Raw genomic sequence first — 12,085 nt, forward strand, 5'->3', positions numbered from 1 at the left:
TACTGATGTTAGATGGGGAAAAAAATGGACCTTGAGACTTGGGAAATGAAAACTTGAGCTAAGTGACCCAAACGTCCAAAAAAAAAAAAAAATTCCCTTATTTCACAATAAAAGCAAAGAAAACAATGACCTCGCACCCCCTACCTAATCTCACCCCTGATCACTTCTCTGACACCAACCCTAGTAAAAACCAAAAGGCATTTTTAAAAGAAAGCCAAGAAACATCTGCTTTGACTTGCATATTTCACTCCAAAAAGCAAAATTGAGAAGATAAAGGTTGCATGTTTCAATGGGCCATGCAAGACGGAGGAGAGGGTTCAACTGCTTATCCCACTTGACCTTGGCTTTAACACAGGATCACATTGATCCAGATAGAGAGATTAAGGCACATAGTCCAGAAATGCTCATCAAGCAAGCTCCAAAGTTTGAGAATCCTTAAAGTTCCCTGGCTCTCAGGCTTCACACGGCATTAGCAGGGAAGCTCTTAGGCTGCAAATGGAGCAATATTTTAAGTTAGTGTGGAGAATTTCAAAGACAAAGATAGACAGGGGGCCATACTGAACTCACTTCAAATGCTGTTACTGCCCCAGAATGCTTTGTCAAGAAAACACACATACTTATGAGGAGTTACTGAAAGATTGGTCTCTTCTGCAAGAAAGGATACACTACAATATGTAGTAAATAGATGAGAAACACTGAGGCAAACAAAATAAATTCTCTATACGCCCATTCATCCTACCATAAGACAAAACCATAGCATACCTTTGGGTCCTTTTGAAAGTCCCTTAACCTCTCTGATCCTGTTAACTTATTTATAAAATGAAGGATTTGGATTAGATGCTTTCTAAGATTCCCTCTGTTCTACATCAATGCTTCCATGTTACATGGACATAATTCCGACATTTAAAATTCTATGCATTTTTTTTTCAGTTGAAAGTGAAGCAAGAGGGACAACTAGGTGGCGCAGTGGATAGAGCTCTGGCCTTGGAGTCAGGAGGACCTGAGTTCAAATCTGGCTTCAGACCAAACGTTTGACACTTACTAGCTGTGTGACCTTGGGCAAGTCACTTAACCCCAATTGCCTTTAAAAAAAAGAAAGAAAATGAAGCAAGAATTAAATGTGATAGATCAGCAACATGAGACTTGAAACCAAAGTTAAAAATCCACAAAGGTAACAAAATATTCTACATTTACATGTATTCTATCTTCTACACTGTTTTAGTGTAAGTCACCTCGAACTAAGCTTTAGGATCTTTGGATCCTGGTCTTAGAATTGCCACTGACTAACTATCTGACTTCAAACAACTTCACCTCTCTGAGGGTAAATGGAACAATAGTTTAATTCAGGGTTGAGAATGTCAGAAATAAAGACATCCTGGCTGCACTGAACTCTTTTCAAACACTGTCACTGCTGTTTCCTGTTGTTTCTTTATTTATAGAGGAAATTAGAGAGTTGGAACATACGATGCCTAAGGTCTCTACTGGGGCAGCTAGGTGGCCCAGTGGATAGAGCACCAAGCCTGGAGTCAGACTGAGTTCAAATCTGGCCTTAGACACTTACTAGCTGTGTGATCCTGGGCAAGTCACTTAACTCTGTTTGCCTCAGTTTCTTCATCTGTAAAATGAGCTGGAAAAGGAAATGGCAACCCACTCCACTACCTTTGGCCAAGAAAACCCCAAATGGGGTCACAGTCAGACTTGACTGAATAACAACAAAGTCTCTTTCAAGAGCCTTTAGAAAGTCTATCATAGAGATTAGGAATCAATCTGTTAGAGTTCTTTAAAAATACTTGTTAATTTAGTTTCAGTTTCTAGCAGACTAAAGTATAAACTATTTACTCTGATATCAGATGCCCTTCACAATTTGGATCTAACCTGTCTTTCTAACCTGCCAACTCTCCAGCGCAAGCTGCTCTGTCTATACTGGTATATTCACTCTTGATCACATCTTGCTCAGTCCTTACATCCCTTTGATCCTCTTGTCAGCCATCTCAGAATGCCTTCAATATTTTTCTTCTTCACCTACACAAACCCTAGCCACCCCTCAAGACCCAGACCAAATGTCAGTTCCTCTATCAATCCTTCTCTTATCATCCCCCTACACAGTGATCTCTTATTCCCCTGAGCTCACAGAATTATACAGCAATCATCATAGGCCCATATGACTTTAGATCCAATGGTATAAGGCAAAGGCATCAAACGTGCAGCCGAGGGGTGAAGGGTAGGGAGAAAGTATACATACCATCTCCCACAACACTCCTTAAGCTCCTTAGTGCAGCTCAAATATATTAAAATGTAATTGGGAAATATTTCTTAAATAAAAATGCAATACAACATAAACGGTGTTAATTTGTGTTCTACTAAGTCAATAGGTTACCTGTTTCTATTTCGGTTTGACATCACTGCTGCAAGGGACCCCAAAAGCTGTACGGTTCAAACTACTTCTTTTACAAGTAAGGAAAATGATACCTCAGAAGAAAGTTAGGTGAATTGGCCAAGGTGACACAAATAATATGCACCAAAGCTGGGATTATGAACCTGAGCTCCCTGATGTTAGAGTCAGGCCGCTTTCCGATGATGTTCCTTATGATTTAACTTTTTGCAAATGAATGCCTGATCTTTCTTAGTGGGAAAAATCTAGTGGACTGTAAATTCCTCAGTCTTTTACAGTTAATAATATATCTCTAATACAGTGTTATACGTATAGCTGGCACTCAATAAATGTTTATTGAAAGACTGAATGAATTAGTAGGCACTTTTTAAAAATTGATTGATGACTATGATCTTGGTGATCGGAAATAAGACCGATCTAAAAGACACATTGTTAAATAGGAGAAAACTTGATTATCAGAAGATATTTGCCCACTCTTCACTGAGCTGGGGGGAGAGCAAGTATAGCAATGTCCCCACTTACAAATCTCACCTGAGTGGAGGGGCTGGACAACAGGGAAAAGTCCCCACATTTTGTTTGTAATCTTCACTTTGAAAGGAACAATTTCACAGTTCAAGATTTGCAGTCACAAACATAATGTTTTCAAGAAAAGAAGAGGAAAGAATAATCTTCCTAGGCCCAAACTTAATCTTATTTTTGCTTTAGTGTCTGAAACTCCTGCTGTCTTTCTTTAACCAGTATCCAAATGTATTTCTGTTGCTTATTTCTCTCACTACAATGAGCACTTCTAACATGTTTCAAATGATCACGTTTTTCTTTCTATTCCTATCATAATTTCTTTCAGCATGATCTTGTGATTTTGTGGGGCCCTTCTGTTTAAAATTAGCATAGATATTCCATGAGGTTATTAATATCACTATTTCCTACAATGCTCAAAAGCCAGGACAAAAACAACTAACTAATTTGTTTGTGGATTTTACCAATATCACGGGCTCCTGTGGCCAGACATCTCAACGTTTTATATTCAAAAATATGTTTATGCCAGAGATTGGTCTGGAAAAATAATTGCATTAACAACTATAGGCAAATGAAGAAAATAAAAGGCTTTGAAATTGTAAAAGAACCTTGCAACATCTGTAGGAACAAAAACTTGTTCCTTCCTACCATATGGAAAGTTTTCTTTGTTGCTAATTAGATTTTACCATTCCATTGCTCTTTACTGCATAAATGCCAGTTTTACACTGCTCATAACTTCAATCAGTTTTTCCTGTGCTAATGGCTCAGGAAACTTCTTACATATTTTCCTTGCCTGGCATTGTGGTTTGTCAGTCCAGATTTGGGAAGGAAGCAAAAAGACAATTCCAGCTCTATGGGAAAAACAAACACCTAGAAGAAAGAAATAGTGAACAAAGCCAGGAACAGAGCAGGTGATTGAAAAAAGGGACAGGTTTGTTCATTGTGCAAGATGCTCATCCAGCTGATGGGAAGTGAAAGAGCCAACATTTCCTTTCCCTGTGGTTTTTGGTTCCCGGTCCAAGTTCACTATACCAAACTTTGTTGTTGTTGTTGTTGTTGTTGTTGTTGTTGTTGTTGTTGTTTTTGACCAAGATGTATTTCATAAATGAGCCTGACTTATTTAGTCACAACAAAATCATTAGAAAAATCCAAACCAAACTGAGTTCATTATAAGTTATTTGCAAAGGCAACTAACAACAATGGATTTACTGGGAAAGAACCCTCCTAATAGTATCCCTGGGGCCCTTTATTGGAATGTATTGCCCCCTCTGCCCTTATTCCTACCTTAAAAGGGCAAATTTGAGCATCTTACTCAGATAAACAGGAGCACTGTTTAAGGCAGCCAAAGTAAAGTCTGAGCCAATAATAACACAAGGCACACACATGCCCTTCATAGCCTGCAATTATGGAACTCAGCCTGTGACCACAACATGTGGTATGAGACCACAGATGTTTCATGGCACTTATAGGCTCTGGACCTGAGCGACTGGACCTGAAAGCCTTTGGCGAGATACCACTCAGGTGGGCCAGATCACACCAAGGACAGCCTTTCAGGCCAATTACCTCAAAGCCACTGAAGTGGCAGATTTGTTGTAAGCCCCTTTATCAGGCTGGCCAATGTCTGACACAGAAGCAATACCTCTTAATAGTCAGTAGGCTAGATCCAAGACTCACATAGTTTCTGAAGCACTAAACATTAAGATTTGAGGAAGGTTCTTCTTTAGGGGAGCTGTTTTGTTTTCAATTCACCAAAACCAAAAACTACCTTTATGAAACTTTTGCTCAAGGACCCAAAATTTAAACTTAAGCACTATACGGATCTGATTGACACAAATGTTTTGTTTTTGTTTTTAAAGGCGAGGAAGGGAGAGGGGAGGGAAGAAGGGAGAAGGAAATAAAGAAAAAGGATGTCAGCTCGTATTAACTCTTTCCGTAGTTCTCTGTATTCATCATGCTCATCGTTTCTTATAGCACAGTAATATTTCACTACATTCATGAACTACATTTTGTTTAGCCATCCCCAAGTTTATGGGTACTTACTTTGTTCCCAGTTCTTTGCTCTCACAAAAAGTGCCAGTACATTTATGCCTTTCTTTTGTTATCGACCTCCTTGGGTTACATTTCTAGCAGTAAGATTTCTGGTTCAAAGGATATGATCATTTTAGAAACTTTCTTTACCTAATTCCAGTTGTTTTCCACAACAGTTATGCAAATTTGCTTGTCAACCAACAATGTCTAAATGCATCTGTCTTTCTGACTGCTCCCATCTTTTGTCAACTTTGCCGTTTAAATTAATCTAAAGTGAAATGTCAGAGTTTTCTTAATTTACATTTCTCTTATTATTAGTTGATTTGATGCATTTTTCACATGACTCTTAATAATTTGTGATTCTTCTTTCAAGAAATGTTTATTCATGTCCTTTGATTGCTTATCTCCCAGGGAATGGCAGGACCATAGATTTTAGAGCTTGGAGATTACCTAGCATTTCCCTTTGAGGAAACTGAGGTCCTGAGAAGTTTGGTCCCAAAGTCACACAGGGAGTAAATAAGCAAGACTAGGTTTCACATTCAGGTCCTCTGAATCCAGAGCCAATCTACCCATCACAACTAAAAGGTTTCCTAAGTGGTATGTTTACTTTGTCCTCCAAGAGAAATGAGGATACCATTTAAAAAAAAAAAAAGAACATATATATGATGAAAATATTCTATGTTGGGAGGGCTGTAGAAAGATACGCTAACACTATTGATGGAGTTGTAAACTGGTTTAACCAATTCAGAAAGCAATTTGGAATTATACTAAAGTAAATAGCTAAGTTATCTATAATGTTTGACCAGAGAGCCCACCATTAGTCATATACCCCAACAAGATCAAAGAGAGAAAGTAGCAGTATATACAACAAAATATTCATAGCACTCAACATACAACAGGAGGTCTTTCTCATTTTCTCCTATCATAGGAGTACCATTAGAACACCCTAGATGTCTACTTATCATCCCTCAATCTCTCCATGTGATCAGCCCATCTCTTCTACAACATGATTGTTTGATTATACATTTTACTCGTGTTCATCAGAGCTACCCATTGGTAATATGATACATTTTATAGCCTTCTTACACCTACTTTAAGCCTTCCCATTACCCTCTCTGTGACATTCATTTTAAATTCTTCAGAAACATTTGAATTCCATATGTCACTGCTATATAACAACACCAGTAGAATGTTGGTATTAACAATATGGGCTTTAAAAATATGAGCTTTGCTTACATGGGAAGCCTGGGATCAATAAAGGAGCTTTGTAGCTTCCTGAAGGCAACCCAACATACCCTTTTCTTCCTTTTCAATTCTGGAACCAGAACCCTTTTTCTATATTGTCTATTCCAAACATAAATACTGATGGGAAAACAATATAGGTTATCTACCCAAATTCAACTTGAAATGAGAGCAATAGAAATTATTCATCTATTTGGTCTTTCCTGTATATATAGTCAGGCCAAACTTTTATAACTGATTACATATCTTTTCTGGGAAAGTGTTCTTTAGCTTGGAAGAATAAATATATTGTCAACCACAAAGACAAAAATCTAAGGAACTTCACCATCTGTAGGGAATCCCTCTTTAACCTGAACTCTGCATTAGATCTCCTTCATCACAGTGGTGAACACTAGTGATGATCATACTGTTTTATCTTTGCCTGATATTTATTATCAGAGGGTAACTAAACAGGGTTAGTTCTCTTGTTACATCTTCCATGGAATCCTGAGTGATTTTGATGCAAGGATAGAAGATATCTTATAAAAAGCCTGTAAGGTAGTATTTTGCTTACCTGCATCAAATGCTTTTTCATAATAAAAAACTATAAACACAATGAGCTCTTGTATTCTCTACATCTTTAGTTAATTGTGAAGTTGTTGAGTATTGTTCGTCAAAGCCTATTCATTCCTGACTAATGTTGTCCTCAAAGTTGCCTTTGATTTATGTACAGATGATTCTTATAAGGATTTTCTATAGTTGGGAGAGTAGGCATATAGGTCAATGGTAATTGATGTTTGCTCAGCCACCATTTTTATATCAATGAGGTCTTTCCTCCAGATATTTTGTATATATCTCTTGATACCCACAAAATTATGTTACTTCCAGCATGGATCTACTCTATATTCACTTTGTCCAATCCAAGTGGTTTTATCATCATTATTCTTTTTTAATGTCATCTCTATCTTTCCTGTGAGTATATCTGGATTGGAGATAAGAAAATCAAAATGCAGTAATTCTACCCTCCTTTACCATTGGAAAAAAAATTTGTCATATTGATTTTTAATATGTTCTATTTTTCTTCTGTTTGTAATCTTCCTTCCATTTGCATCCTTAAATATCCTTGAAGTAATTTTGGTTAGTTGGATATCTTACCAAGCTTTCTTTAAATTGGTTTTGCCTTCCATTTCTTCTCTGTTTTGTAAACTGATAATGCTTAGAACTTCATCATTCTTTTTATAAGTTATTACAAGCAAGTTTATATTCAAACACAGTATTGCCTTTGGCAAGTATTTCTCTCCATTTGGCAAATAAGTCAGAAGCTTGATGACTAAGGTGCTTTCTAGCTCTTTTGATCTCCTTGTTTATCTTTTTTTTTCATTATAGCCACAGTCAGTATTCATTTTCCATTTTTTGTTTTCAATTACTAAGTTAAATAGAACACAATTAAATTGTTTCAAAATGTATGGCTTTTCTTTTTCCTGTTTTTTTTTTTCTAATTCATATCTTAGGCCTGACAAGTCAGTGATCTGACTATACATGGACAGTTGACTCAGGGATAACTCCTACATCAATAACAAGTCCTTTCCTGTCTATTAAAATGTATTTCATTCTTTATGGAGTTATTTGGAGCTTGCCGCATATGGTGCCTGCCAATTCTTTTCTCAAAGAAAGTGCGATATAGAGGCGTGAAGTTTCTATATAATCTATGATTATTTGATTTCTGTGCTTCTCCAAAGAGTATCTGTGCAGTAATTTAGCTACAAATTCTTTCTTCTAATTTTATTGATAGCAAGCAAGAATGTCAAGATCAATATGATTCAACTCTTACAGAAACATGTTCACTCATTGGTCATCGGACAGGAATTTCACAGTTATAGCATCAATAGTCAAATTAAAGTTTATTGCTTTCTAAATGTTGATTATCATCTGACCTCTTTCATGCCACTGTCACTGAAGAAGAAGGAGACAACATCCACCTGGTGACCATTTTATATTTTTTCTTATTTCTCGCATTGCTGTGGCTAAATAAATTTCATCACCACATGGCCAAACTGTTGTAATATGCCTCTCTCTGGTTAGCTTATTAAGTCCTTAAAAACCAAACACAATCTGTTACCTGGGCCATATTCAAAGACTTCTTACCATGTTAGTACTGGCCACAGCTTATGTTTTAGTTACATGGTCTTCAAGAACCCAAGGTCACATCTAGGCCATAACCGGACATCAAAGGAGAACTTTGTAGAGAATACAAGAAAAAAAGGGAAACAATTCCTGCCCTCAATGCACTTACATTCTATTGGGGGAGAATATACATACATACAGATAGATAGATAGATAGATAGATAGATAGATAGATAGATAGATAGATAGATAGATAGATATGAATATAGACATAGGTATGGATATGTGTATATGTATATCCAAGGTATTCATTTTTGCAGCTTAACTTTTCAATACTGTAAAGCCTGTTGACTTATCTTCACATTTCAGAATCACTGCCAATACATGGGCTGAAATACCCCAACATGATTAGCTTATCAGATTTTGGTAATGCAGTACTAAGTTTGTCCAGTTCCTTTTAGAATCTTTCCTTCCATCAGTACATATTTTGGTCATGTGGTGAAGTGAAATCACAATAATATCTAAGGCTCATCATCCAGTTCCTGAAGCAAAGGGATTTCACCTCAGTGCACGTTGATGTTTTCATTGCTGTCCAGGAGGCCCTACTGACATATCTCCATAGGACTTTCTATAACAACCTCTTTCTTCCCCTTTTGCAGCAGGTTTTCAGCTCCCATTTATGTGTTATTCCCTCATCACCTTAGAATTTAAGCCTCTTAAGGGCAGAGTTCACCTTTCTTTCTGCTTGCATTTGTACTTCCAGCACTTATCATGGTGCCTGGAACAAAGTAAGTGCTTAATAAATGTTTGTTGACTGACTTTTAAAAAATAGCATTGAGAATCTTAGTGTATACAGACTGAACTGCCTCACTACTGACAAGCTGAAATTTTGGCTTTCACAGGCATTCCTGCCGTATGATTTAGAATATGTAGCCTTCAGACTATGCTCAAGTCAAGTCCTAAAACTGGTCCTTTAATGTTTTCCAGAAGTTTAGCCTTTTTTTTCCACATCCATTACTTGCTGATGCTATCCTGCACAAAATTTAAAATGCAAGATTTGTTACTCTTCCCCAGAAATACATGGTTCTGTTCCTGAGAAACTTACTAGCTTAGACCAGTAATACCCACATTTTAAGAAAACTCTAAATCCATTATCATCTGGGGGTACTATTTTTCTGCACATTTGTTAATCAATTGCTCCACTGTATCTACAGACAAACCTCAGGCCATTATAGTTTAAACTGCCAAAGTAAGACTTCAAAGGAAGGTTTAGTGATTAGCATCCAAGTATTTTTCCCTAACACTGATCTCAGGAACTTTTGGATAATCGACTATTTCTGACATGTTTCCAGAAAACAGACTGGGCCTTTTCTGACTCCATATATGTGTCAGTCATGTCTTCACATTTTCAAAAAGCTATATAGAAATTCAGTGCTCCTATTGTGTCCTCATTTCTTATTCCATATATCATTTATACATAGAGTTAAAATCTATCTGTGTTTCTATGCTCTTTACTATACTATCTCCATTTTGCTCAAATTTTAATTAAAATTGCATTCAGCAAAGCAGTAACATAAATTGCAAAAACTTAAACACGTAGTACCATGCAATAACAATAATTAAAGCATACACATAAATATAAATAATATGTCCAATAGCAATATGATCAATGCAATGTACATGCAATTGGACAACAATAGAATCAATAGCAGTAATTAACAACCAAACAGTACAACTATAGATAATCACTTGGAGCTGCAGATACTGGTTTTATCCTTCATTCTCAAAGAGGACCAAAATGACCTAGTTCTTTGTTCCTAGTTCTTTGCGACCATGGAAAGTTTTGTTATAAATATTTTGTTGTTTGTGTGCTGGCATAACTCTTGTCCGTGTCCTTCTACTGATCATCCACCTGGGGTACAGGAAACTTGCTCTTGACTTTGGATACCAATGTAGCATATGCAGGGGAACTCTTCTAACTTTCTGCAATCCTTTCCTCTTTCTAGACTATCCACCTGTATTTTCCCAGTGCGTGGTATGTGAAGCTGCTGTCTAGAGGCTCGACAACAGGCCAGGCACAAATAGTTCATGTGAACATTTGGAGTGGATTTGCATATCACATGCATTTCATGCATTTGAAGTCCTATAGGACACACTCACTGAGTTGGCCAGAAGAAGGGAAATGCTGAAGGGGGGAATTAAATACTAAATTGGAAAGCAAATTATTCTAGTGAACAGAAATATAAAATTTTTAAAGTATTTTTCAGTAGAGTTTTAAAAATTTTGACCAAAAGAAAACATCCCTAAACTAAACACACACAGACACACACACACACACTTCAAAGTTGAACTACCAAAGAACCAACTCTCATATGAAGTATTTGCCCTCCACCACCACCACCACCCAAAGACAGTTTGGGTGCTACAGTGACAGTGCTGCTGAATATAAGGGGTTGGTATGGTTTTCCCCAGGGTCCCATGAGGTTATTCTCTCTGTGCAAGACACCAAGTGGCGCTTGAGGTATCAGCAGCAATAGTTCTCTCAAAGTGCAAATAACCTCACAGTGACTCCCTCGTGCTTTCTAGATTCTGCATTCTGTCTAAGGAGCATGATACAATTTCCTCACAAAACCTCATAAATTTCTTTGGCTCATGCCCCCACCATTTGCAACCCAATCTTGCTTTCCTCTCAGCACAGTCCCCAAAGAAATCATTTACTTGGCACATACACTAAACAGAATTTATTAACAGGAAATTGGAAATAAAATGTAATCATCTTAACATCTATAGGGGCTAAACCACTGCTGCCCCTTCTGGCAGAGCTTGTATTTCCTCTACCCTCTTTTCTGTATTCTGTCCATCACTTTCACCACAGGAACAGGCATAGTTTTTGCAGTGGAATGAATACTAGCAAGTATTTTCTATACCAGGGGCACTGAGGAAAGACTAAACATCCTTACTTGAACAAGCTCACACCCATTATCATGCTGTTGGCCATCAACCTAAATTCCTGATGCCTAAAGGAGCACTCAAAGTGAAAGTTCCAAGTTATGGAAGAGATTGGCTCACCCCATTCAGTTAGTACACAATTTGTTAAATAATGAGCAACCATTAACAATCAGCTGCACCAACCTCTGTGGTTCTAAAGTAAAATCAACAAATCTTTGCCAAGCACTCACTATACTGCTTATAATATTTTTTGATACTTTAATAGTTCTGTCATCTCATTGATGTGCATATACTCTGCAGTGGTGGAAGCCATAACCCATCCATGTCTTCTTACCCTATGTGACCTGTTTCCTTCTTCTTGTGAAATTCTCCAGAGACGGTCCACTCAATGTGCTGAAGACCTTCACCTAGGCTTGCCTTCATGAAGTACCACGTGCCAGGTGAGTCAAACTACCACCACTACTTTGGCTCTGATCAAGAAAGCCTAAAACCATGAACCCAAGAACCTTGGGAATGGCAGTATCCCGCAAACCAGCAGACTTTCTTCTAATCCAGTCACTGAGGCCATCATTTAGGGGAGAAATCATTATGGAAAAGAAGTCCACATTCTTCCTCATTATAAGCAACAACTGCTGGTCAACTAACTGGCACAAATAGGTATGTGGACTCAAGATCCCAGGGAATGACATCATCTCAGACCATTGGCTCTGCTTCCAGTCTAACCCTTGCAGTCATCATCCAGGGAAGCAGGTCCTGTGGAGAAGGGGTCAGCCATCTCTACCAACTGCTAACCAACTCCTACCCAGAGGGTAGGCAAGCTAAAGCAGCAAGAAACCCTGAGAGATAGATGGACAT

This window comes from Vombatus ursinus, unplaced genomic scaffold, assembly GCF_900497805.2.
Source record: "Vombatus ursinus unplaced genomic scaffold, bare-nosed wombat genome assembly UNPS02014772.1, whole genome shotgun sequence".
Lineage (NCBI taxonomy): Eukaryota > Metazoa > Chordata > Mammalia > Diprotodontia > Vombatidae > Vombatus > Vombatus ursinus.